The sequence below is a fragment of the Ailuropoda melanoleuca genome, chromosome 14 (assembly GCF_002007445.2).
Source record: "Ailuropoda melanoleuca isolate Jingjing chromosome 14, ASM200744v2, whole genome shotgun sequence".
NCBI lineage: Eukaryota > Metazoa > Chordata > Mammalia > Carnivora > Ursidae > Ailuropoda > Ailuropoda melanoleuca.
Window position 1 is genome coordinate 48,808,542 of NC_048231.1, and position 23,938 is coordinate 48,832,479.

General features: G+C 42.2%; 1 long non-coding RNA gene across 2 annotated transcripts; it reads left to right on the top strand.

The window, feature by feature from the left end:
* Positions 1–8,460: 8,460 nt before the first annotated feature.
* LOC117796079 lies at positions 8,461–12,257 on the top strand. Of its 2 annotated transcripts, none has more exons than XR_004620429.1 (3): positions 8,461–8,530; positions 9,161–9,389; positions 11,396–12,257. It is a non-coding gene; the product is annotated as an uncharacterized LOC117796079 (long non-coding RNA). The 2 variants fall into 2 exon arrangements; XR_004620430.1 differs by having other exon boundaries at positions 8,465–8,530; positions 9,065–9,389.
* The last annotated feature ends 11,681 nt before the right edge of the window (positions 12,258–23,938 follow it).

Below are 23,938 nucleotides of genomic sequence, written 5' to 3' on the forward strand. Positions count from 1 at the left end.
GTTCTGATAGAAAATGTGATTCATACTGTGGGTCTTGGTTAAGGAAAAAAAGATTAGAAAGCCTCCGAGCTAAATAAACAATCTCAAGTTTCCTTCGAGTTCTGGTTATATGTTCAATGATAAGACCTAAAAATTACTTTTTCTTTAGTTATCAATATATATATGACCAAGATACCTTTTGGATCTCCAAAGATGAGTGACGTAGGGAATGGGATATATTTTTGTCATAGAAGCATGTTTTGTTTTTAAGTGTCAGAGGAATTGGGTATCCAGTAGGAGACCCAAAGGAATAGAACAGTGGTGTTAAGCAAACATTGAAGGCAAAAAACATTGTTCTTATGATGTGTTTTTGGAACATATTTTTCCCTTGCTGGGTTCAAATGGTCATTTATATTATGCAACTAAATTTCATTCCCATGTGTGACCAGAAGAGCATCACATTCCTACACGTTTGTGAATAAATAAGTGTGCCTATGTTGAGAGTCTTACGGGCACTGAAATTTGGGGGGAGGATTTCTCACAGCGTCCTATACATTCATTCATTCTTCAAAAAGGAGTGATTGAGATATCAATATTCCCCAGGAATGTCCTAGACTCTAAGGACACACCTGGTGTGTCCTCATGGAGCTTACATCCCAGTGGGAGAGATAGACAGTAAGAAAGTAATTAGCAAGCAGCAGTGAGTGCAAGGCAAAGAATGAAAACAGACTTTTAGGGACTGGGTGGCTGGTTCAGTGCCAGTGTGGACGATCCAGAAGGGCCTCTCTGACGGCTTCACGTATCAGCTGAGATGTGAAAAGCAAGAAGGGGCACGTGGGTGGCACAGTTGGTTAAGTGTCTGACTCTTGGTTTCAGCTCAGTTCATGATCTCAGGGTCATGATCTCAGGGTCAGGCTCCATGCTCAGAATGAAGTCTGCTTGAGGATTCTCTCTCCTTCTTCTTCTTTTTTTTTTTTTTTNCGCCCTGAGCTGAAGGCAGACGCTTAACCGCTGTGCCACCCAGGCGCCCCTCTCTCCTTCTTCTATCCTTCCCCCTACTTGCTCATCTCTTGCTCTTGTTCTTGAGAAGAACAATTACTCAAAGATCAGGGAAGATGAGTAAGTATTTGTGAATTGTGGCCCCACATCCCTTGCTCTGTTAATGTTGATTAAATACATTTAAAATAAGTAAAATCAGGGAGAAGAGCACTGCAGGCTAAGGGAAGAGTGAGTTAAAGCTCTAAGGTGAGAATACGCTTGGCAGGTTCAAGAGCAAAGATAGCAGGCCTGTGTGCCGGGGCAAAGCGGGCAAGAGGAGGAGCCCCGAGGGCCAGGCAGGTGTGGCAGGGTCACAGCCTGCAGGACTCTGCATCGGGGCAGAGTCTGAATTGTGTTCTGAAAGGAGCAAGAAGCCTTGCGGGCTAAAGCAAAAAGGGGCGTGAGAAAACAAATGTCAAGAAAGTGACTCTGGCCACTGGATGGAAAAGGGATTGTGGAGAAGCCACACTGGGGAGAGAGACCAGCCCAAGAGGCAGAGAAAGAAGTTTGGGCAGCCTCTGGGAGGGTATCTGCCCCTCACTCCATGTTGTTGGTAGCCACAGCCTCCTTTCTTGGCCAGGTAGTGGAAGTTATGCTTGCCTTCTGTGGACACCATTGGGATTCTTCTCCATAGACTCCAAAGTGTTTTATTATCCATAATTCAAACTATTTGGTACTGAAAGAACAACACCTCTTAGGGAAAATTCGAGAATGTCCAGTGTACCAGCCACTTAGTAAAGGGACAGGCGCTATCCCCACAGCAGCAGACATCTGGGTTGGAGCACAGAGCTGCCATGGCCATGCGGGAGCCTGGGGCAGGCCTGAGGTGATTACTCGTTCATGCCCAACTGCCAGGCTGTCAGTGGAGCTGCCGTCAGGGCCTGCACAGGGGACTCCCGAGATCAAAACAGCCATTTGTACTTCAAATACTCGCTTTGGTGCCATTTCCGAGATGCTTCTGAATGCTGCTACCTTCAAAGAACCTACTTCCCCCATTTGAAAAATGGGTATTTTAATGTCTGCCAAGCCACCATTCCATGGGGCATGATAGTGTCCCGAATGTTCTGGAGGCTTCCAGATGAAAGATCTCTAAGGGCCAGAACTTACTAATGTCATGAAGACCACCTCTAAAAGAGGCAAGGCTCAAAGATAAACACAAGCATCACGAGAAGTCCTTTGTCATGATATGTCCTATTTCACTCAGCTTTGCTCCAGCTGGGCTCACTGTTGGTAATGGAGGAGGAACTAAGCAATTCTTGATTTGGGTAAGGAGAGCCCAGAGCTGTGTATGTATGGGTGTGATTGTCTCCAGAATGGTGGCAATAACAGGGTTGATAGGAGGGTCTGAACTCAGGGATACATGTGCTTTCGTGAGGTGTGTCCAGGCAGCCTTGCCTGCTAGGTGTTGCAGATAGCTTAAGTGGGGATCCTGTCACCAGCAAAATCTCCCAGGCCACCCTGAGACAGAGGTGAAGGAAAGATTTCTCAGCCTGTTTTGTTTTGTTTGTTTTTTAATAAATCAGAAAGACAGAGGTGATGTGGGGTTTCCCTAGGTTGGGACTCGGCTGAGTGGTTCCCCACCTCCTGCTTGTGTTTACTCCGTTCCAGCCACCCCCGTTCACGGGACCCCTGGGGCCAAGGGGCACCCACACGACCACGAGATGCTGGATTTAGCCAAGCTCATTAGGCAAAGGTGCCCTTCCCACACAGCGGAGGTGCCTTGCAGGCACAAGGACGGGAAATTATGTGCGGAATGTGATAACACCAAGTCTGAACACAGAGGATGGGATGTCCCGCTCAGGGTGCAGGCCTGCTCAGTCTTGACTTCAGCCTCTGGAGGAGCTGGTGGAGGTTGGCCGCCTTTCTCCGCCTCACAGATGGTATAGCCAGGCTGCCGGTGGCTCTTCTGCCCTCTGACCCCGTAGGGGTGCCTTTGCGGAGGACAGAGACACACCCTTGAGACTTTGAACCTGCCCTGTCAGTTGGGAGGATGAAGAGTTGGCCGGACGCTTGTTGGGGCGCGGGCGGCAGGGGACAGTGAGGGGAGTAGTGGCGAGTGCCCCTTGGGCAAGCACCTGGCTTGCTCCTCTGCTTCTCTGCACCCCAAGGTGAGATCTGAAGCATGCTTTTAGAAGGACAGATGAAAACATGTCCGGGGGAGAGAGAGGTGGAAAAGTTGCTCTGTGCGAAGACCCCGGGGGTGGATAAGACGGAACAATTACTGTTTGCAAATGTGGAGGACTGTTAAGGAGAACGGAGATGAGACTCATGTTTTTTGGTTGGTTGTTTGTTTGTTTTAAATCAATGAATGGTGCCTGGGACGATAAGTGGAAATACCAGAGAAAAGGTGCCTCTCAATATGTGTGTTTTCTGGTGATAAAAACAGCGAAGAACGTGGGCTCCAGGTGACAATGCCCAGAGCTCAAATCCCAGGCCTGTGACTAACCAGCTCCGCCACCCTGAGTAAGTTAGACAACTGCTGAGTTTATTTTCCCATCTGGAAAATGGGTATTTGTTCAACAGTTTCTTATTGAGCACCAATTACATGCCATGTTCTAGATATGGGAAACCCAAGAGTGGGGGACAAAGGGGGACAAAATTCCACCATTTGCATTCTACTCGGGAGAAAGAATAAGGAACAAAGTAAAATATTCACTATGCTGTATAATGAAAAGCATAATGTGAGCAAAAAACAGAAGCAGAACATAAAGAGGGGGTATGGTTATGTGTGTGTTCATAGTAAAAATCTCTACCTCCCGGCGTTTTCAGATTGAATGAAAATACATGCATCGAAAGCGCTGCACACCCGGTAAACAGTAAAAAGTAGACTCTTCCCTGTCCTATCCAACAACGGAAAGGCTATTGAGCCTTTGATGGCCCAGGGCTCTGCCTCTTACTGTGTGACCATGAGCAAGTTACTTCCCTCTTCTTGAAAATGTTGTATTAGGAGTAAATGAATCAGTGTGTGGCACGCTTAGAGCAGTGTCCAGCACATAGTAGGTGCTATGGAAGTAACAGCCAGTGCTGTGAGCGCTTCCCCCAAGTAGCAGGACCCCCGCTAGCGCCATCCGTCAGCTGTCCCATCGTGGAGCACTGGAGACGCAGAGTAAGTACTTGGGCAGAATAAGAATGCACAACCAGCCAAGGGGAGGCTCGCTCCAAAATATGACCCTGCCGCTCTAAACAGTCCTGAGCAGTAGCACGGCCTTCCTCTGGCAAAGGGCTGATTCTGTTGGCGGTGTGGGTGCGGACCTACAGGCCATCCTAGACCCAAGATGATGATGGACGTGCAGCCTTGCTAGTGATGCTGTCAAGGTTATCCCATTACCAATGTCACGGGCGGGATTTGTTGTTCCGAGGGGTGACAACTGAAGTGTGAACGAGTCCGAAAGGCTTCCATTAGCGAGGTGGGGTGCACTGACCAAGAATTCGAGTTTCTTTTTTTGCACCTGTGCAAACCGTCACCTACATCCTTTTTAGCCTCTATCAGTTGCTTGGTTAATGTCAGCTTTGGGACCAGACAGAGAGCTGAGACAAAGCCAGTACCATCCATTTCCCCCCTTCCTGTGGAGGAAATGGAGGCATGAGGAGAATAAAGTTTATCCAGCACAGGTAGCCAGGGGTGGGGAGCTAGCAATGGGAACTTCGGTATCTGATTTCTGATGTCAAAGCTGGATTTCATCAAACTTTACAAGTTACATGTTTCTTAAAGTAAGTTAGAGTGATGTCATGGTTACCCCTAGATCCCACATCTTCCTGCACTTGGTTGGGGGCAGGGGATGGGCCAGGACCCCATGCCACCAGCCTGGGGATGTGGGTACATGGCATGTGGGGAAGTATTGGATAGGTGTCATGGACCAGCACAGGGCACGGTCACAGAGGGGCAGGATTGAGACTTGCAGCCCTAGCTATCTCCCTTATACAGAATCATAGCATTCTCCCCTTCACCCTATGGACCCTCTGGAGAGGAGAGGAGGAATTCCTCTGGGGGCTGGGATTTTGCTGTTTTTGTTGGCCAGAATTGTAGAATTTGCCCTGAAAAGAAAGACAAGTATCTACACTGCTGATGAGTATGGGCTCCCTGTCCTGTGTCCAGCGGCTGCCATACCAGCTGTACTCAGTTGGCCTTCAGCACTGGATGCACCTTACAGCGCCATGGCCCTGCACCAGGAACTGCTGCCCTACCTCTCGGTGGGCTGGCCAGTCACTCTCTTCATTCCTCAAACTGTGGGGAACATGTGCAAAGCTGCCTGGAGGCTGCAGTGGTTGGCTGAACTTATTCTGGTCCTACTTGAGTGTAATTGCAAGCCTGTCAGAGTAAGGGGAGCTGGAATCAAACTTTGCAAACTTCTTACCAGTTCACAAGGCTGGAGATACATTATGTCCACATTTGACTTGACATTCACTCTTCTGAGTGGGTATTATTGAGGCCCCTATTTATTTACTGCTCAGATTAAGGGAGCTCAGAGCTGTTAAATTACCAGCTTAAAAAGATCACAACTATCAGGAAGCATCTGTGAAGCCAAGTTTTATGACCCAGAATCCATGTTCTTTAGGCATTCCTCAGTGGGTCGTAATGAGATACAGAATAGCATATGCATGTGAAATAACATTAATTAAAAAAGCAAACTTTGGGGCGCCTGGGTGGCACAGCGGTTAAGCATCTGCCTTCGGCTCAGGGCGTGATCCCGGCGTTATGGGATCGAGCCCCACATCAGGCTCCTCTGCTGTGAGCCTGCTTCTTCCTCTCCCACTCCCCCTGCTTGTGTTCCCTCTCTCGCTGGCTGTCTCTATCTCTGTCAAATAAATAAAAAAAATCTTGAAAAAAAAAAAAAAACTTTACATATAGTATGTAGCCAGAGTGCAGGAAGCAGGAATACATGGCTGGGCATTGATAAAAGTAAGACGGAAGTGGAACTGATGAAAATAGAATTCAGTGATTATTTGCTCTTACTTCCTGTTAAACTTCATGCATGTCTGTCTTAAACAAATGTTTATATATAAGCTTGCATCCTATAGACATGGGTTACCAAATGGTTCTGCTTTCCTGATTAGCTTCCCCGGATTTTCTTGTTTTCTCTTTTCCTCATATTCTATGGGAAGAAGAAATAGGAATTGATGTGTCATTTGCAAAACCCCCTATTATTGGGGGACTCATCCAAAGTCTGCATACCTTCATGCTGGTAAGTTGTATTTCTAAGGACGAAAACAGTTAAGTGGACATCTCGTCATGGAGTGTATTCAGTCGCTAAAGCTGCCAGCTTTCACCCTGGATGGAAAAGAAAAATCAATACCCCTTGAGGGAACTCAAAGGTCATTTCTTCTCTGTATGAGCTATCTACTGCTGTGTAACAAATTACCACAAACCTGATGGCTGCAAGCAAAACCCATTGATTGCCTTGCATTTCTGTACACAGTGGTCAGGGCATACCTTGATTGGATCCTTTGCTCAGGATCTCACAAGACTGCAGTAGGGTGTCAGCCAAACCCACAGTTCTTCGTTGGAGCCCAGGGTCATCTTCCAAGCTCATTCAGCTTCATGGCAGAACCCAGTTCCTCATGTTGTAGGACTGAGGTCCCTGTTTTGTGGCTAGCTGTGAGCTAGAGACCACTCACAGCTTACTAGAGGCTGCCCCCAATTCCTGGCCAGCATGAGGAGACTGGGAAAAGTCCAGCTTATACCTTAATAGGGCGTATTTATTGCATGAACACTTTTTAACAAACTCATAATAGCTCATAACAGAACCTTGGGAATTTTTTGGAGCTTCACAAATATTAACTCATTTAATCCACACAAGATATTAGGAGGCAGGCAAGATTCATACTGTTATTTTACAGATGGGAAAAACAGAGGCACAAAGAAGATAGGTCATTGCCACAGTCACACAACCAGCAAGTGCAACCTCAATTCGAGTCTGTGCTCTTAACCCCTGCCCGCGTTGCCTAGTTTATCTTCCCCGGCAGGTGAGTCCTTCCCAATTCGGGCACTGTGGGTTAAGCATTATTTCCAACAGCTTGAAGGGCCTAGCCAGCTGGGGAAAGCAGAGCTCCTTTTGCAAATAGACACTTCTCACCTCAGCTCCTGATTTCACCTGGGTACTCCACTGTACAACCATGTCCTCATGCTTGAACCTGCACTCTGTCATTACTTTGAAAGCTCCCTGACATTACCCTCATTCAAACAGTGTGAAGGATGCAAACAATTATGTACAAAAATGGTCTGGAATGCATTTAAGTTGATTTTAATTTTCCTCTACTTTTTCACAATTCACTTAATATTTTCTGAGGTTATTTCTGGATTGGGGGGGCTGATATTTAGAATGATGAAGGCTAAGTCTGAACAGTCAGCTTTACTCTTCAGAAATAAAGTGCCAGAAATATTGGAGCCATTCACATTGCCACAGAAAACAGAAAGGTTTACTCGCTATCCTACACAGGCTAGATTTGATGTTTTTTAGTTTTTGTTAGGTTATAATGATGACAATGATGTCTTAGAATGGCTGTAGTTAGCATTTCCTCTACTGTCAGCGATATGGTTAGTGTGCACTTGTAGGGTGATGTTTTTACTTTTTGAAATCATTTCGTTGTGTACTTACTTAAATAACATTACAGAACTTTAAACTAGAAATATCAATTTGTATGGTAGCATGCACCTTATCTCCATATAGGCTATGTTATGCTTAAACAGAGTTTTGGACTTTGGGCTACAGGAAAGCTAAAACACAAGAGGTAAGCCGGGCGTTAAGTGATACATCCCTGGTAATCCACTGACTTAATGGAAGTGGCTTGTCTCATAGGTTCAGTGCATAACAATTACTTCTCATACCAGTTAAGAACAACACATCGCATCAATGGGGGATTGAGGAAACAGGAAAGGGGATGCAGGGCAGGTGGGAGTATTGGAATGGGAGCTTTTGAGAACGGCTTGGAGTCCAGAGGTGCTTCCAACCCTCCTTTCCTCTGATGTTTAAACTTGGATTCTGAGTTTACTTTACAAACAATGGATCTCAAGCATCCTGGCTGAAAGTGCTGATGAATCAGAAGAAAGCACCCGGCTCGGGTACTTCCAGTAAAGTCCTTGATGTCAGGACCAAGTGGAGGAGCTGAAGCTTCCATGGCAGGGCTGTGGGGCTGGCTTCCTCTGGGGAGGGGGCTTGGTCAACTGCACTAAAATCCAGGCTCAGGTTGAGGGGGAACTACTGCTTAAACAAGGTTGAGGTGATTATGGGGTCACTCTTGCTGCGACAGACATTTACACAGGTGCCAGGCTGCCAGCGCCTCTCAGCTCCTTTGTGGAGCTCCCAGCCAGCATTTCCTGGCCACATCGACAGATGGTTCTCTGAAGCTGGCTGGAGAAGAAAGACCTCTTGATAATGAGCTCAGCGGTCTCTCCCTCCCTCCCGCCCCCAGGCCCTCCCTTTCTCTTTCTCTTTCTCTTTCTCTCTCTGACAATTTACATCCCTGGACATGAAACCTGCAAGCACTTCAATCTTGCCTTTCTGACCAGCTCAAGGTCAGTTTCCATCCCGGGTTGAGAGGGTCCCAGCCCTTAGATCGGTGGTTTGTAAGGGGAGTTGGGTGCCATGGGCAGTGTCTGTGGGAAAGATTTTCCTTGGGAGTCCCTACTGCTTTAGGAGTCCCATTCTGAGAGAAGTTGTTCTTAAGTTTTCCCTTTGTAGATAACAATATGCCAAAAACCTGGCTTTGTGGCCATGACACAAACCTTCTGTGTACTGTTTAAGATATACATCAACTTAGTTAGACCTTGGCTTTGCTTCTTGTCACATAAAATGGAGCCAAATTTCTTATCTTCCGGTTTGAAAAAGTATACCAAAAGCCATTGCATTTAAGGGAACACACAGCTCTTGTCTCCTTGTCATATCACCAGGAGAACCTCAGTTTTCATTTTAGATCCCTTTCTTCATCCTTAATTATTTCCTCTTCATTTTGATTTCAAACATTCTTCACCATCAGTTGATAATTGATAATGAATTTGATAGAACATAATGGATCCACATAAAGGATGAGGCTATTTAATGTTTTCCAGATGTAGGCAGTTGTCGGAAGAACTGAATGAGGCTGGAGGCCCCGGGACCCCATGACTCACGTAACTAAGACTCTGAGGCCATGCCCTGTTTTCCAGAATCCACATTCAAAATATGGGATGAGGTAGAAATGAAGGGAATGATCAACGGTGTGTGTGAAGTTCTACCGCCGTGCTGTCGAATCTTATCTCCTACTTAAAAAAACAATAATACTAGGCACCGTTTCTATGACACTGCTGGAGGGCTCATTTTTGTCGAAATTATAGCCCCAGAGCTGATGGATGCTGGCCTGTTTGCAGATGTGGAGAACGGAATGAAATCGCACAGGTAATAACTACATGGCTGTTCATATCAATGCAAAATTGGTCGTCTTTCGCTTCCAAATTCATATTTCTTTAATAGATGATAAGCATGTAATATTTAAAATCCATTTCTGAGCTAGAGGACAGTGTGAGGTGACCACACATGTCAGGTACAAGGCCTCTGGGACTCATTTTAGTTGCAACTCCCAAGCAATAGTATATAGTCTGGCTTTGCTTCAGGACCTAAACGGCCAATTTGAAAACTGATGGCATCTACAGATAAATATTATATTTTAAGTTACTCTGAAAACCTGGCACGTTTTTAAGCCATTTTTCCTAGTTATCACATCAGGGAGCAAAGGGAGGGGTTAGGGACTCGGGTCCCCATGCACGATGTTAGAACGACTTACAGCACAGCACCTCTGTCTTGCTCATTTGCCACTAGAATCAGAGATGAGATGATTTAACAAAAATATACAGCCTTCGACATGGGTGAGCCCCCCACGCCGTGTCCCTCTCTCCAACGCCCGCCGTTTGTTTTCGGCCTTTCTCTTCAGTGGACGTTTAATCCTCTTAGGCTCCCATTCTCTCGGGTTGCCCTGAACCTCTGGGAACAGAGGAAGGAATTGGCTGCGATCACATCAATTGGCAGGAAGGCCAGGCGGGGCTGGTTATCCTGCTCGGACTCCGTGTGCAGCAGCAAGGCATGGTGGGCTTTGGGGCACTGTGGGGTGGGGGTGGGGGGGCGATGTATGCAGACAGAGTCGGGCTGTGGCAGGCGAGTCCCTGGGCTGCATGAGCCGGGCCAGCCCGGGGTGGCTGAGTACGCGGTCGAAGCATTCGTGCGGAAGCTGCTCTAAGGGCTGGAATAAGATGATATTCTTAAAAGGCCCTGTCTGAAACTTTGGCTTGGCACAGTGGACTTTCGGGATAAGGGTTTCTCTGAGTCTCCCTTTTATTTTATTCCTAGTAAGTCAAAGTGCTTTTGAGTTCCTTGCGTGAAGGGCACTCTGAGCATTCAAGGATATGCAGCGTTATTATGATTTTTGATGGGTGGAGCGCAACCCACTCCTTCAAAGCCTCAGGAAAGGAAACCCATGCAGTAAATTAGCCACAGACTCAAAGCGCCAGCCTAGGCCCAGCTATTCACACTACGCCCTGTGTCACGTGTTTCTGCTGCTCTTTTCTCTGCCCTCCATGTAATTCCAGAAAAAAAAAAATAGAAGGCTTTTTGTGTGCTGGGGGATGGTGGGGGTGGGGCCGGCCTAGNCTAGATGCAAAGCTGCCCCTGGGGGTTGCTAGGGAGATTTTTCAGCCTCTGCGGAAATTAAGGAGCTCTTGGAAGCAGCTTATTCTCCATTTGTGGCGAGTTCAAGTGGGACAACGCATCTGTGTGGCAAAGGATTACCCAGCCAGTCACAAAAGCATCAGGACCTTTTAATCTGAAAATCAAAATTGTGTACCCAGTGACCCCACCACCAGAGGAGGGCGTCATGCTGGAATGAAGGGACATTTTCTTTCTCTTGATGGCAGAACGTTCTCCTATGGAAATATCACTGTTAAGCTTCTGACATTTCAGAACCCAGGGTACATGCTAACATTCCCTCAGGATCCCACCAGGGTGGGATCTCTCTGCGAGGAACCATGGGCTGCTGCCCTCCGTGCTGCCTACTGCCTGTGACACCCCAGGGAAGAGGGAGTTTGTGTTGTCTTAGAGGAATAAAGGATGCCTGGTGCACCAGGTGGGACTGTCCATTCTCTCCAGACACATGGGTTCCTCTGAAGAATGTTCAAGGGGTGCATTTTATTCACCAGTTCACTTCTGGCCAGTTTGGTTTCTTTTAACTCAAGGGGCTTATCCACTGGGAAGGCCAACATATCAAAGTACAAGTCGGAAGAATAATAAAATATATGTAATGTGTCTGTGAGATGTATTCCAAAGCCAAGTGTAAACTCTTTGTTAGCTTTTAATCATTTAATTTAATCATTACTNTCCCCCTTTTTTTTTTTTTTTTTTTTTTTTTGCTGTAGATAAGAATGCAGTTTTGAATGTCAGGAAGATGTTAAATCTTACCAGTGGCATTCACTCCAGAGAGGCATTCAGAGAGCCTTGAACTTCTCTGAAGACAACCCTTGCTTTAATGTCTCTTAGTGGTTGGGGTACAAGGGTGCACTTCTTTACGTGCTTTGTCAACTGTGAAGCCCCTAAAAGTATGTCCGTGAAGTAACACATCAAGGTGACCAGAGACTTACGTGCCTGACCATGGGTGTTTCGAAGTTTGGTTTTAAAAGCTGTGTAGTGGCTACTCCTGTTTATGAACCTATATCTGTTGTAGAGACCAAGGCTGACCAAAGGGCTACTCCTGAAACCGAGAATATGGCAAGTGAGTGTTTGTGTGCAAAGTCCACAGTAATGCCTTTGGGGAACAGTGTTCTTCCGAGATGATGGGCTCTGAGCTCCTGGCCTTAGGAATTACTATAGATGTGCTTCTGGAAGTCATCAGCCCATTTTCTGCTGTCCTGTGAAAGGCAGACTGGCAAACAGACTGAAAGCTGACCGTGGTCTGGAAGAACATGGCGCTAGGAACAGCACCCCTCGTGGGGACTGCGTCCGTCTATACCGAAGGCACTGCTGCTTTGGGGGGTGATGCTGGGAGTCTGGAGTTCTCCAGTAGCTGCTCTATAGTGGAATCTGACATCTTCCTGGGAGGAAGAACAAGACCAGTATGACTTGACTCCATTTTCATACCGGAACAGAAGACTCAGATGGTTGAAGTGACCAACATGACAGAGGCTCACCACAGTTGAGTGGGAATTCAGCATTCTTCCTTCCTTTTATTAGCCATGTTATTACCATTGTGAAGTAAAGGGATTGGTGGGTATTTGTTTCTCAAATGACCAAACACGCTGATGAAGTAATACCATTGGGTGCTAGGAAATTGGTCATTTTTGGTGAAATAAAAGGAAAAACAGATGGTAATAAATTTATCTAATTTATTATTCCAAGAGCAATTTCAGCCTAAAAGAAAACTTTATCAGGAAAGCAAATACTATGTTTCCTCCCCTCCTCTCCCGTCCCCCTCCCTCTCCTCTCATACCCTCCTTCACCTCCTCTCCTTTCCCCTCTTTCCCCTCCCCTACCCTCTCTTCCCTCCCCTTCAGGCAGCTATTTCCACTGTTTTGACCTAGCCTCCAAAATGGCAAATCCACTTTAATAATTGAAAATTTATTTTTTAATTTTGGATTAGGTAACACATTAACATGTTTAAACATCTGAAAATATAAAAAATTATGGCCAATACCTTTTTCCCAGCACATTCCACATCTACCCAATTCTCTCTTTTACCAAATTAGAACAAAGCAACAAGTAACCATAATTACTGGCCTCTTGTATATCCTCTTAGAGATTTTCTTCACCCTTCCATAAGCAAATACGGATATACACCCTCCCCTTTGGAAATGTGCCCTGTATGTCTGTACCCTAACGTAACAATATATCTCACAGACTTTTCCCCATCAACACATATAGAGCTCCCTTATTGTTTTGGCAGTTGTGTATTATTGCATTGAATGCATGCACCGGAATATATTTAATATAATTGATGAATGCACCAACCTTCTACTAATGGATATTCAGATTCTTTACACTCTTTTGCAGTTACAATGATATATTTCATAACTATATATATATTTTTTTCCCTCACATAGATACCAACAACATATGTGTAGGATACATTCCTGGAAGTTAAATTTCAGGGTCAAGAATGGATGTATGTATAATTTACTAGATATTCCCAAATAGCAATTCCCAGTCGTTGTATATATTGATACACTTGCCATTCTATACGAAAATGCTCTTTATGCCACAGCCTTAACATAGGTGTTTTATCGAACTTTATTTTTGTCAAACTGCTAAGTTAGAAATTGCATCTTAACAGGGTTTTATTTAGCATTTCTCTTACTAGGAGTGAGATTGTTTCTTCTCATGTTTAAGATGCATTTTTTCCTAACCATTTCTGAGGTTGGCATTAGAAGTACATGCATCCCTCGGGTTGTTACCAGGACTGGAGCACTTAGCAGTGTGGATCATGAGTGAGCATGAGTCCCATTGACAGAGGGAGGGAACGGCATTCTCATCTGAAGGAATGGCCAAGCGAAGACACAAAACTTTCCTGGTCCGTGGCTTGTTTGGAAATGGATCATGTCCATATTACAGGGCCACAGGTCCCATGAGGTGGCACATGGGACTGGAGAGCCAGGATGGAGCCAGATTACAGAGGGCCTTGAATGCCAGCATAAGGAGTTTGGACTGCTCTGCCTGGTGTGGGCGACACCAGCAAGTTATGGATAGAAAATCAATATCTTGATTTCCCCCTACTGCTAGAGCAGTGTGCACTGCTGTGTCCTGGACATAATGTATAAATTTATATTGACAAGCAGAACATATTAAAAAGTCAGCCACCAAAAATAACACTAGTTGCAGAAAGTCTTGGAGAGTCACAGATTGTTGGTGATATGTGTTTGCTCAGAGTATTGTGGTCCAGTTTCTGGTATCTTAGCAGCCCTTACAGGCATCGGCTTTGATCCTATGTCAGAGATGCTACCTCCACTCCCAAGTTGGTCTCAAAGAAAATGCTTTTGGGGGTTGCCTGGGTGGCTCAGTAGGTTAAGCTCCTGCCTTCGGCTCAGGACATCATCTTGGGTTCCTGGGATCAAGTCCCGCATCGGGCTCCCTGCTCAGCAGGAAATCTGCTTTTCCCTCTGCTTCTCCACTCTGCTCGTGCTCCCTCTCTCTCAAATAAATAAATCAAACCTTAAAAAAAAAAGATAATGCTGTTGGGAATTGAGACTGGAGAGGGGAGATGGAATCTACCTCCCTCCCCCAACCTAGGAGCAATTAGAGGGCAGAGAGTTTGATGCTAAGGCACTTTCTTCCTAAACCAGATTTGCTAGGTTAGTAGATAAAGGAGAGGAGAAAGAAACTAGCCCAACTGAAATCTAGAAAAGTTAAGGGTTTCCAGATCACAAGATCTTCATTTCTGAGCATTCTTACATAGATGAAGTCCAATATCCATTGATATGTCCTGTTTTCATAGATGCGAAGAGCTTGTCACTAAGAAATGGAATGGGTGTCCTTCAATTAAGTTCATATCTAAATGTAAGTTGTTTTTTGCACTGGCTACAGATCTGAGTGAGTTTTGTGTTATGTGTTTCCTATTGGCATGAGCAGCCCAAGTTGAGAAAAGTACACTGACTTCTTACTGTGCTCAGGGCATGGGGGAAGGGAGGAGGCCCTGTCATCTTTTCTGAAGCCCACATATTCATTCATTGTGCCTCCAACAGTGGGAAAGAGACCTCTGGTCCTTATTTCAGAGGATACAGGTGAAGCTATTTTATGACCTTGACGTTTTCATGTAAAATACAAGCTTTATAACCTTCTAACCCTTATAACCTTCCAACCTGTTCATGAAAATGAATGGGTTTCTTTAATTAAGAAATGATCATAGAAGTTGATGTTATTTAAGCAAATTATGAGAACAAACGTGTAAGCAGAGACACACAAGGCAATTTGGATAATTCTGCTGTACACTTGGACATTTGGAAGTGTGTGAACAGGTGTGAGTGTGTGTGTGTGAATGTGTGTCTGAAGAGCCACATAGCAGGACCTGGCCCTTTAGTTGCTCTCTCACCCCCCGGGTACATCTTCACTTAGCATTCTTCGTTACCTCTCCTGCCCTAAGGAGACAGATGGTATCCACAGTCATGCTTTGCCAGGGATAATTATACTGATTCTCAGCAATTTTCAGAACTCCTCGTCCTTCTAGCTCTCACAGCTGATGGGAGGACTCCCAGGGTGGATGAGTCTGTGAGAAGTTGGCCTTCAATATCAAAATAATGAATAGGCTTTAATGTGATTCTAAAAAATCATCCAACCAGGAAAAGTTGGCTCTGAAGTGAAAAGCAGTTTTCCCTGAGTTCTCATTTACATATGGTTTTCCAACTGCATTTTCTTAGGAACACAGAAATACCAGTGGCTTGCCCAATAATTGAATTAAAAATGATTTCCTTTTTAACTGTAGGTACTCCATACCAACCAACCAAATACCAGTTTTCCTATGCTTTATAACTTTCTTCAAGGCCATAATTTCAAATTATCAGATGAAAACAAAATCAATGCGGGCACCTGGGTTGTTCAGTAGGTTAAGTGTCTGCCTTCCGCTCAGGTCTTGATCCTGGCGTCCTGGGATCCAGCCCCATGCTGGGCTCCCTGCTCAGGAGGGAGCCTGCTTCTCCCCCCTCCCTCTGCCCCTACCCCCACTCATGCTAAATCTCTCTCTCAAATAAATAAATAAAATCCTTTTTTAAAAAAAGAAAAGAGTATCAATGAAATCAGGGACTTAGCTATTATATCACCATGTTCTTCTTAACCCTTAGCAACCACAGTCAGAGTGCTCACCTACACATGTTAGTTTATAAAATGAAGAAAACTCTGCAAATATGTCACCTAGTCCTCATATAACCCTACAAACTATTGCTGTTACTGTTTTTTTCTGTTTTTGTTTTTTTAATAATAATTTTTTATTATGTTATGTTAGACACCATACAGTACATCCCAAGTTTTTGATGTAAAGTTCCATGATTTATTACTTGCGTATAACACCCAGTGCTCCATGCAATATGTGCCTTCCTTAATACCCATCCAGCCTATCCCAACCCCCCACCCCCCTCCTCTCTGAAGCCCTTAGTTTGTTTCCAAGAGTCCATAGTCTTTCATGGTTCATTCCCCCTTCTGTTTACCACCTCCCCTTCCTTCTTCCCTTTGTTCTCCTACTGATCTTCCTACTTCTTACGTTCCATAAATGAGTGATATTACTGTTTTGATGACAAAAGTATCTTGGGATGGTTATTGAGTTTCCCAAGGTTCCGCAGTGGTGAGTGCCTTTTGTTTGAATCACACGATCTTTACCGTAGTGTGTGTTATACCTTGATGTGAAATTTTAAACTTGGCAGGACCCTGACTCTACATTTTTCTTGCATACATTTTATTACTAGGGAGCACAGTGCTCTTTTGTACGCAGTACACAGTTGTATTCATGTCTGGAGCAATAACAGCAAACTTATGACCATTTTAAGGTGCGATTCTAGAAGGACATCTTCACAATTCTCACCATTACTGAGATCATCGCTGCAGTGGAGTAGACATCCTTTACCCTGGCAGTACACAAGTACCTGCATGCTTGGGGTCTTTTTCCTCCCTTTTTGATTTTTTAAAGCAGAATATACAAACACCCAAATACTCACTTTAAAAGACGAAAAAGTTTACATTTAGTCTTTTTTTTTTTGGTTCTGGATTTTATTAAAATGGAATATGTAGTAGATGATAAAAGTTGCATCTGGCTTTGACACCCAGGTACAAACCTGTTCATCTACTCTACAGAGAACCACTGTTACAAATTTGGCAAGCCTAGTTTCTATCTTCTACATTTTCATTACATATATGCTCATAAACAATATGCAGTACTGTTCTTTGTGTTTTAAAATTACATTATATCTATCATCCTAGAAAACAATTTCATTTTTTAGGGGCGCCTGGGTGGCTCAGTTTGTTAAGTGTCAGCCTTCAGCTCAGGTCATGATCCCAGGGTCCTGGGATTGAGCCCCACATCAGGCTCCTTCCTTTCTAAATTCAAACAAAGAAATTATTGAGCAAGAACATTTGATAGAATAATATCTCTCAAATATGTGGGGCTTGAAAGAATGAGAATTGATTAAGCTTGAAATACCAGCTCGTTTTCATTTTTGGAAGATTTTCCAAGAACCATTTAGTGGTGAATTGTTATTTTCTAATGTAAACTTTAGTGCTATTACTTTCTCTCTCAGAACTGCTTTAGCTGTGTCTCACACATTTTGGTACGTTTTATTTTTATTTTTATTCAGTTCAATGTAGTTTTAAAAATTTTTTCCTTGAGACTTTTTTCTTGGCCCATGGATTATGAAGTATGTTGTCCAGTTTCCAAGTGTTTCACGGTTTTCCTGTTATTTTTCTATTATTGGTTTCTAGTTTGATTCCATTGTGGTCAGAGAACACACTCTGTATGGTTTCAGAACTTTAATGTTTGTTGAGGTTTGTTTTATAGCCCAAGATATGATTTGTCTTGGTAAGGGCTTTGTGAACACTTGAAAAGAATATATCTTCTGCTGTCACTGGGTGAAGTATTCCATAAATGTTGATTATATCCTGTTGATTAATGGCATTACTGATCCTTTCTGATTTTCTGTCTAGTTGTTCTAACAGTTGTTGAGAGAGGTATTCCATACTTTTATTTTTAACCTACCTATATGTATTTGAAGATAATCTCTTTCAGACAGTGTGTGTGTGTGTATAGTTGGGACATATTTCTTCTTTTTTTAAAATCTTCTTTGCCAATATCTGCATTTTAATTGGCATATTTAAACCATTTATATTTAGTGTAATTATTGCCATGTTAAACTTTAAATCTTCCATTTTATTTTTTGTTTTCTCATTGCTTCCTGTTTTTTCTCTCTTGTCTATAGAGTTTTTGAGTGTTTCTTTTCATATAAATTTTTAGTGGTTCTAAGTATTATATTATACATGTATAACTTAGCACAGTCTATTGATGGTGACCTTTTATCAATTTGAGTGATGTGTAGGAACTTTACTCCCTTTCAGTCCTTTTACCATCCCCCATTTGTAATAAAATTGACTGAAGTATTTCCTCTATATATGTTGAGAGCCACACCAGAAAATGTTGTAATTTCTGCTTCAAAATCAAACACAATTTAGAAAACTCAAGGAAAAGGAGAGTCTATTTACCCATATTTTTTGCTTTTTCCATGACCTTTCATCCTTTTTTTTATCATTTCCTTTCAGTTTCACGAACTTTCATTAGCTGTTACTTAGGGTATGTCTACTAGTGACAAATTCTCTTTGTTTTCTTTATTTGAATGTGTTTTGGTTTCCTTTACATTCCTGAAGGATATTTTTGCCAAATATAGGGTTCTGGATTGACAGTTCTGTTCTTTTGGCACTTGAAAAATCTGTGACACTTCCTTCTGGCCTCCAAAACTTCAGATGAGAAATCCATTGTCATTCAATTTGTTTTCCTTACAGCTAAGGTGTTATTTCTCTTTTGCTGCTCTCAAGATATTTTCTTTGTTTTTAGTTTGCAGAAGTTTGATTATATTGTGTCTTGACATGAATTTCTTTGGGTTTTTATTGTTTGGAGTTCGTTCTGCTTCTTAAATCTTTAGGTTTATGTCTTTTGCCAAACACGAAAAATTTTAGTAATTACTTCTTTGAATGCCTTTCAGCCCTACTTTCTTTATTTTCTTCTTCTGAGACTTTCATGACACCAGTATTCGGTTTTTTGTCATAGTACCACAAATCCCTGAGGCCTTATTTATTTGGTTTTTCAAAACAAAAGGTTTTTCTCTATTGTTAGAATACAATACAATTTGTATTGTTCTATCTTCAAGGTCATTGATTGCTTTTTTTCTCCTCTCTATTCTTCTGCTGAACCTATCCATAGAGTTTTTAATTCCAGTTATTATATACTTAAGTTCTAAAATTTCCATTTGTTTCCTCTTTATTTCTTGGTATTTTTTTCTATTTCTTTGCTGAAACTCTGCATTTTTAATTTGCTTCAAACATGTTCATAATTGCCCAATGAAGCATTTTTATGATGGCTGTTGTAAATCCTTAATATCAACATCTGCATGACCTCAGTGTTGGCCTCTGTTAATTACTTTTTTTTAGTCAAATTGAGATTTTCTGTGTTCATGATATGATGAGTGATTTTCAACTATATCATGGACATTTTGGGCATTATATTATAAGATTCTGGATCTTATTTGAGCCTTCTGTTACAGCAAATATGTGTGTGTGTGTGTGTGTGTGTGTGATGTTATTATTGTCATTCAATTTATTTCTACATATAAGTCCCACAGTGTTAATATTTTTACTTTAGATATTCAATTATTTTTAAAGATATTAAAAGTGTTGTATTTAATATCATTTTTTATTATATCCATCATCCTTCTTTTCTTTGTGTACATCCAAATTTCCATCTGCTATCCTACTCCTTCTTCCTGAAAAACTTTCTTCACTATTTGTTGGCAGTGAATTCCTTCACCTTTTGTTTGTCTAAAACTCTTTGTTCTACCTTAATTTCTTTAAGATATTCTCTCTGGACATAGAGTGTTGGGTTGATTAATTTTTCTTTCAATACTTTAAAATGTCTCTCAATTTTCTTTAGGTTTGATTAATTTCTGATGAGAAGTTGGCTCTAATTCTTATTTTTTTCCCTCTGTGTAAGTTTTCTTTATTCTCTGGCTGCCTTCAAGGTCTTTTTTTAAACCTATTTTTCTGAAATTTGATTTTGATGCATTTGGGTTCATTTTTTTTCTTTTTTTTTAAATTTTGCTTCAGTTTTCCTGAGATTCTTGTTTGTTGACCCTTATTAATTTAAAAAGCCATTGTCTCTTCAAATATTTCTTCTGCCCATTCATTCTCTGTCTGTACAATTACATGTATTTGATATTGTCATACAACTTTTATGTTTTGTTCTATTATTTTTTCTTTGCCTTTTGTGTTTCATTTTGTTTAATTTCTATTTACCTATATGTCTTCACTGACTTTTTTTTATTCTGTTATGTCCAGTTTGCTAATAAACCCATTGAAGGATTTCTTCATTTCTGACATCATGTTTCTTATTACTAGCATTCATAGTTGACTCTTTTTATGGTTTATTTCTTTCTGCCCAAATTCCCCTTCTGTTCATGCATGTTGTTCACCTGCTGTACTAGATTTTGCAACATATTTAACATCTTTATTTAAATATTTATTTAATTAAATATTTATTTATTTAAATATTTAGCATCCCCCCTATAGTTTCAATATCTGGGTCACTTTTGGGTCTAGGTCTGTTGACTGCTTATTATCCTTGCTACAGCTTAACCTGGTACTGTAGGTGTTGACTATCATTATCAAGAAAGAAAGGGGGAAAAAGCAGCATGATGATTAAAAAGGAAGAAATGCTGTGATCATAGAAAAGTCAATGAAACCAAATAAAAAGAATAAGAGAGTAAGGTCAAATTTCAAAAATCAATACCATTTTTCAAGCTGATCAACAATCAATTAGAAAATATTAGAAAAAAAATAAATTCGAAATTGTAACAATATCTATAAAGCATTAGGAATTAAAATACATGAATAGAAGTTGTTCAGAAAAATGTTAAAATTTAATTAAATTTTGTAAAATATAATCTGGATAAATGGAGAATTAATTATGTTCTTGGAATGACTAATTTTTTGAGGATATTAATTCTCCCAACAGTGTTCTATAATGTCAAAACTACATCAATCAGGGGGCGCCTGGGTGGCACAGCGGTTAAGCGTCTGCCTTCAGCTCAGGGCGTGATCCCGGCATTGTGGGATCGAGTCCCACCTCAGGCTCTTCTGCTATGAGCCTGCTTCTTCCTCTCCCACTCCCCCTGCTTGCGTTCCCTCTCTCGCTGGCTGTCTCTATCTCTGCCGAATAAATAAATAAAATCTTTAAAAAAAAAAAAACTACCTCAATCAAATGTCATATATNGTTCCCTCTCTCGCTGGCTGTCTCTATCTCTGCCGAATAAATAAATAAAATCTTTAAAAAAAAAAAAAAACTACCTCAATCAAATGTCATATATATAGTTTTCAGGCAGTTAGTAAACTTATTCTAAAATGTATGTGGCATAATATTCTAATATTTAATGGTCTATGAAGAGTTAAGTCAACTTTGAAAAAGAGGTGCGCAGAGTAGGATCTTGCTCTACAAGCTATTAACGTAAGCTTCAAAGACACAGTACTAAAAACAGTGTGGTACTAGTCAAGAAAAGATAAAAGGCCAATGAAATGGCATAGAGCTCTCAGAGAGATCCCTGTGTATTTGGGAACAGATTGCTGGAGAAAGGATGATTAAGTAGATGACTTCAGTGATATACTGGCCAACCAGTTCTCCAGGGGAAAAAAAAGACTTACTTTATAGCATATGCTGATTCCTGTGGTATTAATACTCCCACTGTAGCCAATTTCAAACTACCAATAATTTAACAACCAACTTGGAAAATTTCTTAATGTTCAACAATCGGCTTTTGCCACCTGGTTCAAGACTTATCAGGCTCAGATTCAGAAGGGACATCACCTGCACCTTATAGGAGATTACCTGGGGACAGCCATAGTTATAGAGACCTTGGATATTACATGGTGGGTATTTATGCCATGATTCAGCTGTTAGGGACTATAGTGTAACCTTCAAATGTTTAGCAATGGAGCCAATCATGATTTTATTTGGAAGAGCTCATTGGTTGAAACCTTCTGGTTGGAATTTCTAGTCATGCCATTAAAAAGGACAATGGTTTTGACCTCAATGAATAATGCAGGAGTAGAATAGTTGCTAGAGATGAGATGATTGCAAAACTGGTTTCAGATTATTGTACATATGACAACATAAATGAAATGGAGAAAGGAAATCACATAGGAGGCTAATTATTTGGATACTTCAGAAAGTGGTGATTATAGATGGAGGGTTCCCTGGAGACAAATGGGGGAACAGATCTAAAGAGATGTAATTATTGGAAAAATGAGTCCAAGCACACGGGAGGTGAGTCAGGGAAGGTGGATCTACGTGCTTCACCGTCAACCTTGTATTCCAAGAAGGACACTGGCAGAGGGGTATTGGGTCTCCTGACTTTGTTGGAAGCTTTATCTATAACTCTTTCCTTCTTCCAGTATCAAGTCTTCATGGTTCTGGTTTGTCTGTATCCTTCTGTCCCTTTCCTGTCCCTTTCCTACTCTTTCCCCCACCTGCAACCCAGCCCACACTCATTTTAAAATCCGCTCTGGGGACAGGACCTGCTTCCAAGTAATTTTGCAAATATCGGACCTCTTCTAACATGTTAGATTCTATTTGTCAGACTGTCAGAGTTTGAGAGCCTTCTCAGAATAAAAGTGTTATCTCTTCTGTGTATCTCTTTAAAGAGCAAAGGAAGGAGGTCTTTGTGTTCTAATTATGACCAATTCCAGTTCTAGGGATTTCAGGCCCCTGAAAGCAAGAGGAGAATACAGAGCCCCTGTCAGTGCCTGAAAGACCTAAAGTGGCCTAGTTGTCTCTCCAGTGTCTAGCAGGATGCCTGCACACACTTATTTAGACCTGACTCTATACAAAAGCATATTGTGTGGTATTTGTCATCTGTTATGGATGCATGTTTGTGTCCCGTCGCCAAATTTATATGTTGAAGCTTTAATCCCCAGTGGGATGGTATTAGGAGGTGAGGCTTTGGGGAGGTAATTAGGTCAAAATCCCTCATGATGGAATTGGTGTCCATATAAGGAGACAGGAGCACTCTCTCTTTCTGTCTCTCTCTCTCGCTCTCTCCCTCCCTCTCTTTCTCTACCATGTGAGCAAGAAGATGGCCATCTGCAAACCACAAATGGTTCTCATCAGACAGCAGATCTGTTGGCACCTTGATCTTGGACTTCCTAGACTCCAGAACTATGAGAAGTAAATGTTTCTTATTTGAGCCAGCCAGTCTATGGTAATTTATTAGAGCAGCCTGAGCAGACTAACACAGTAGCCTTAAGAGAAATGAGAGCTATGCTAATGTGGAGGAAACATGGCTTTTGCTATTTGTTTCCTTAAGTAGTTAGAGAAAAGACTTCCAACATGATAAGGAAGGTATACTTGAAGAAGTTATATTATCATCCACATGAAGAAAATATGTGGGAATTCTTTATAGGGCTGTGTCTAACAATCTCTTCATGGGGGTGCATTTAAAGTAGAAAAATAAATAAATAAGAGAAAAAGGCACACCTTTAACCTAGGCACACCTACTCCCCTAAATATGAAAAATAGCAATAAATTACGTATGTTAAAATTAGTCACAGAAAATGAGCAGTATTAAGATCTTAATCTAAGTTAAGGCTGGTTCACTTAATTGACATTTACATGTCTATTTATGGAAGACAAGAGATGGCTTTAAGAGGGGATTCAGCTACCTGGGATGATCTCCATGAGACTGGGCCCCTTGGACAGTGGTCCAGAAGACTCCCCTGAAACAACTGGAGCCAAAATTCCCAGCCTGCTGGCTCTTGCTTCATTTGTCCACAAGTTTGTCTTGACCCAGGACCACAACTTGGGGCCAGGAGATGGCCCTGGGTAAGGTGTGGCATGTGACTCCAGGCAGTGGGGCGCTGAGAGCCTAAGCCCTTCACAACTAGAGTCTGAGGAAAACTGGACAAGGTCCCAGTGGACCAAAGCACATTCACTGTGCCCAGGGCTCACTAACTCCAGCAGAGACAGAATCGTGAGGCTGGGCTGGGCTACACTAGGGTGTAGGGTTGTGACTGATGGCCACCAAGTCCTCTAACACTAGCCTCCCCCAACAATGACCATAGTTGCTATATGAGTGCTGTTGACCATGTTTGTGACAAATATTTTAAGTATGATGAATTAGGATAAGTTACTCCCCTTCAATTCTGTAACTGTATTTTATGTCCCCCACCCCCAGGATTCT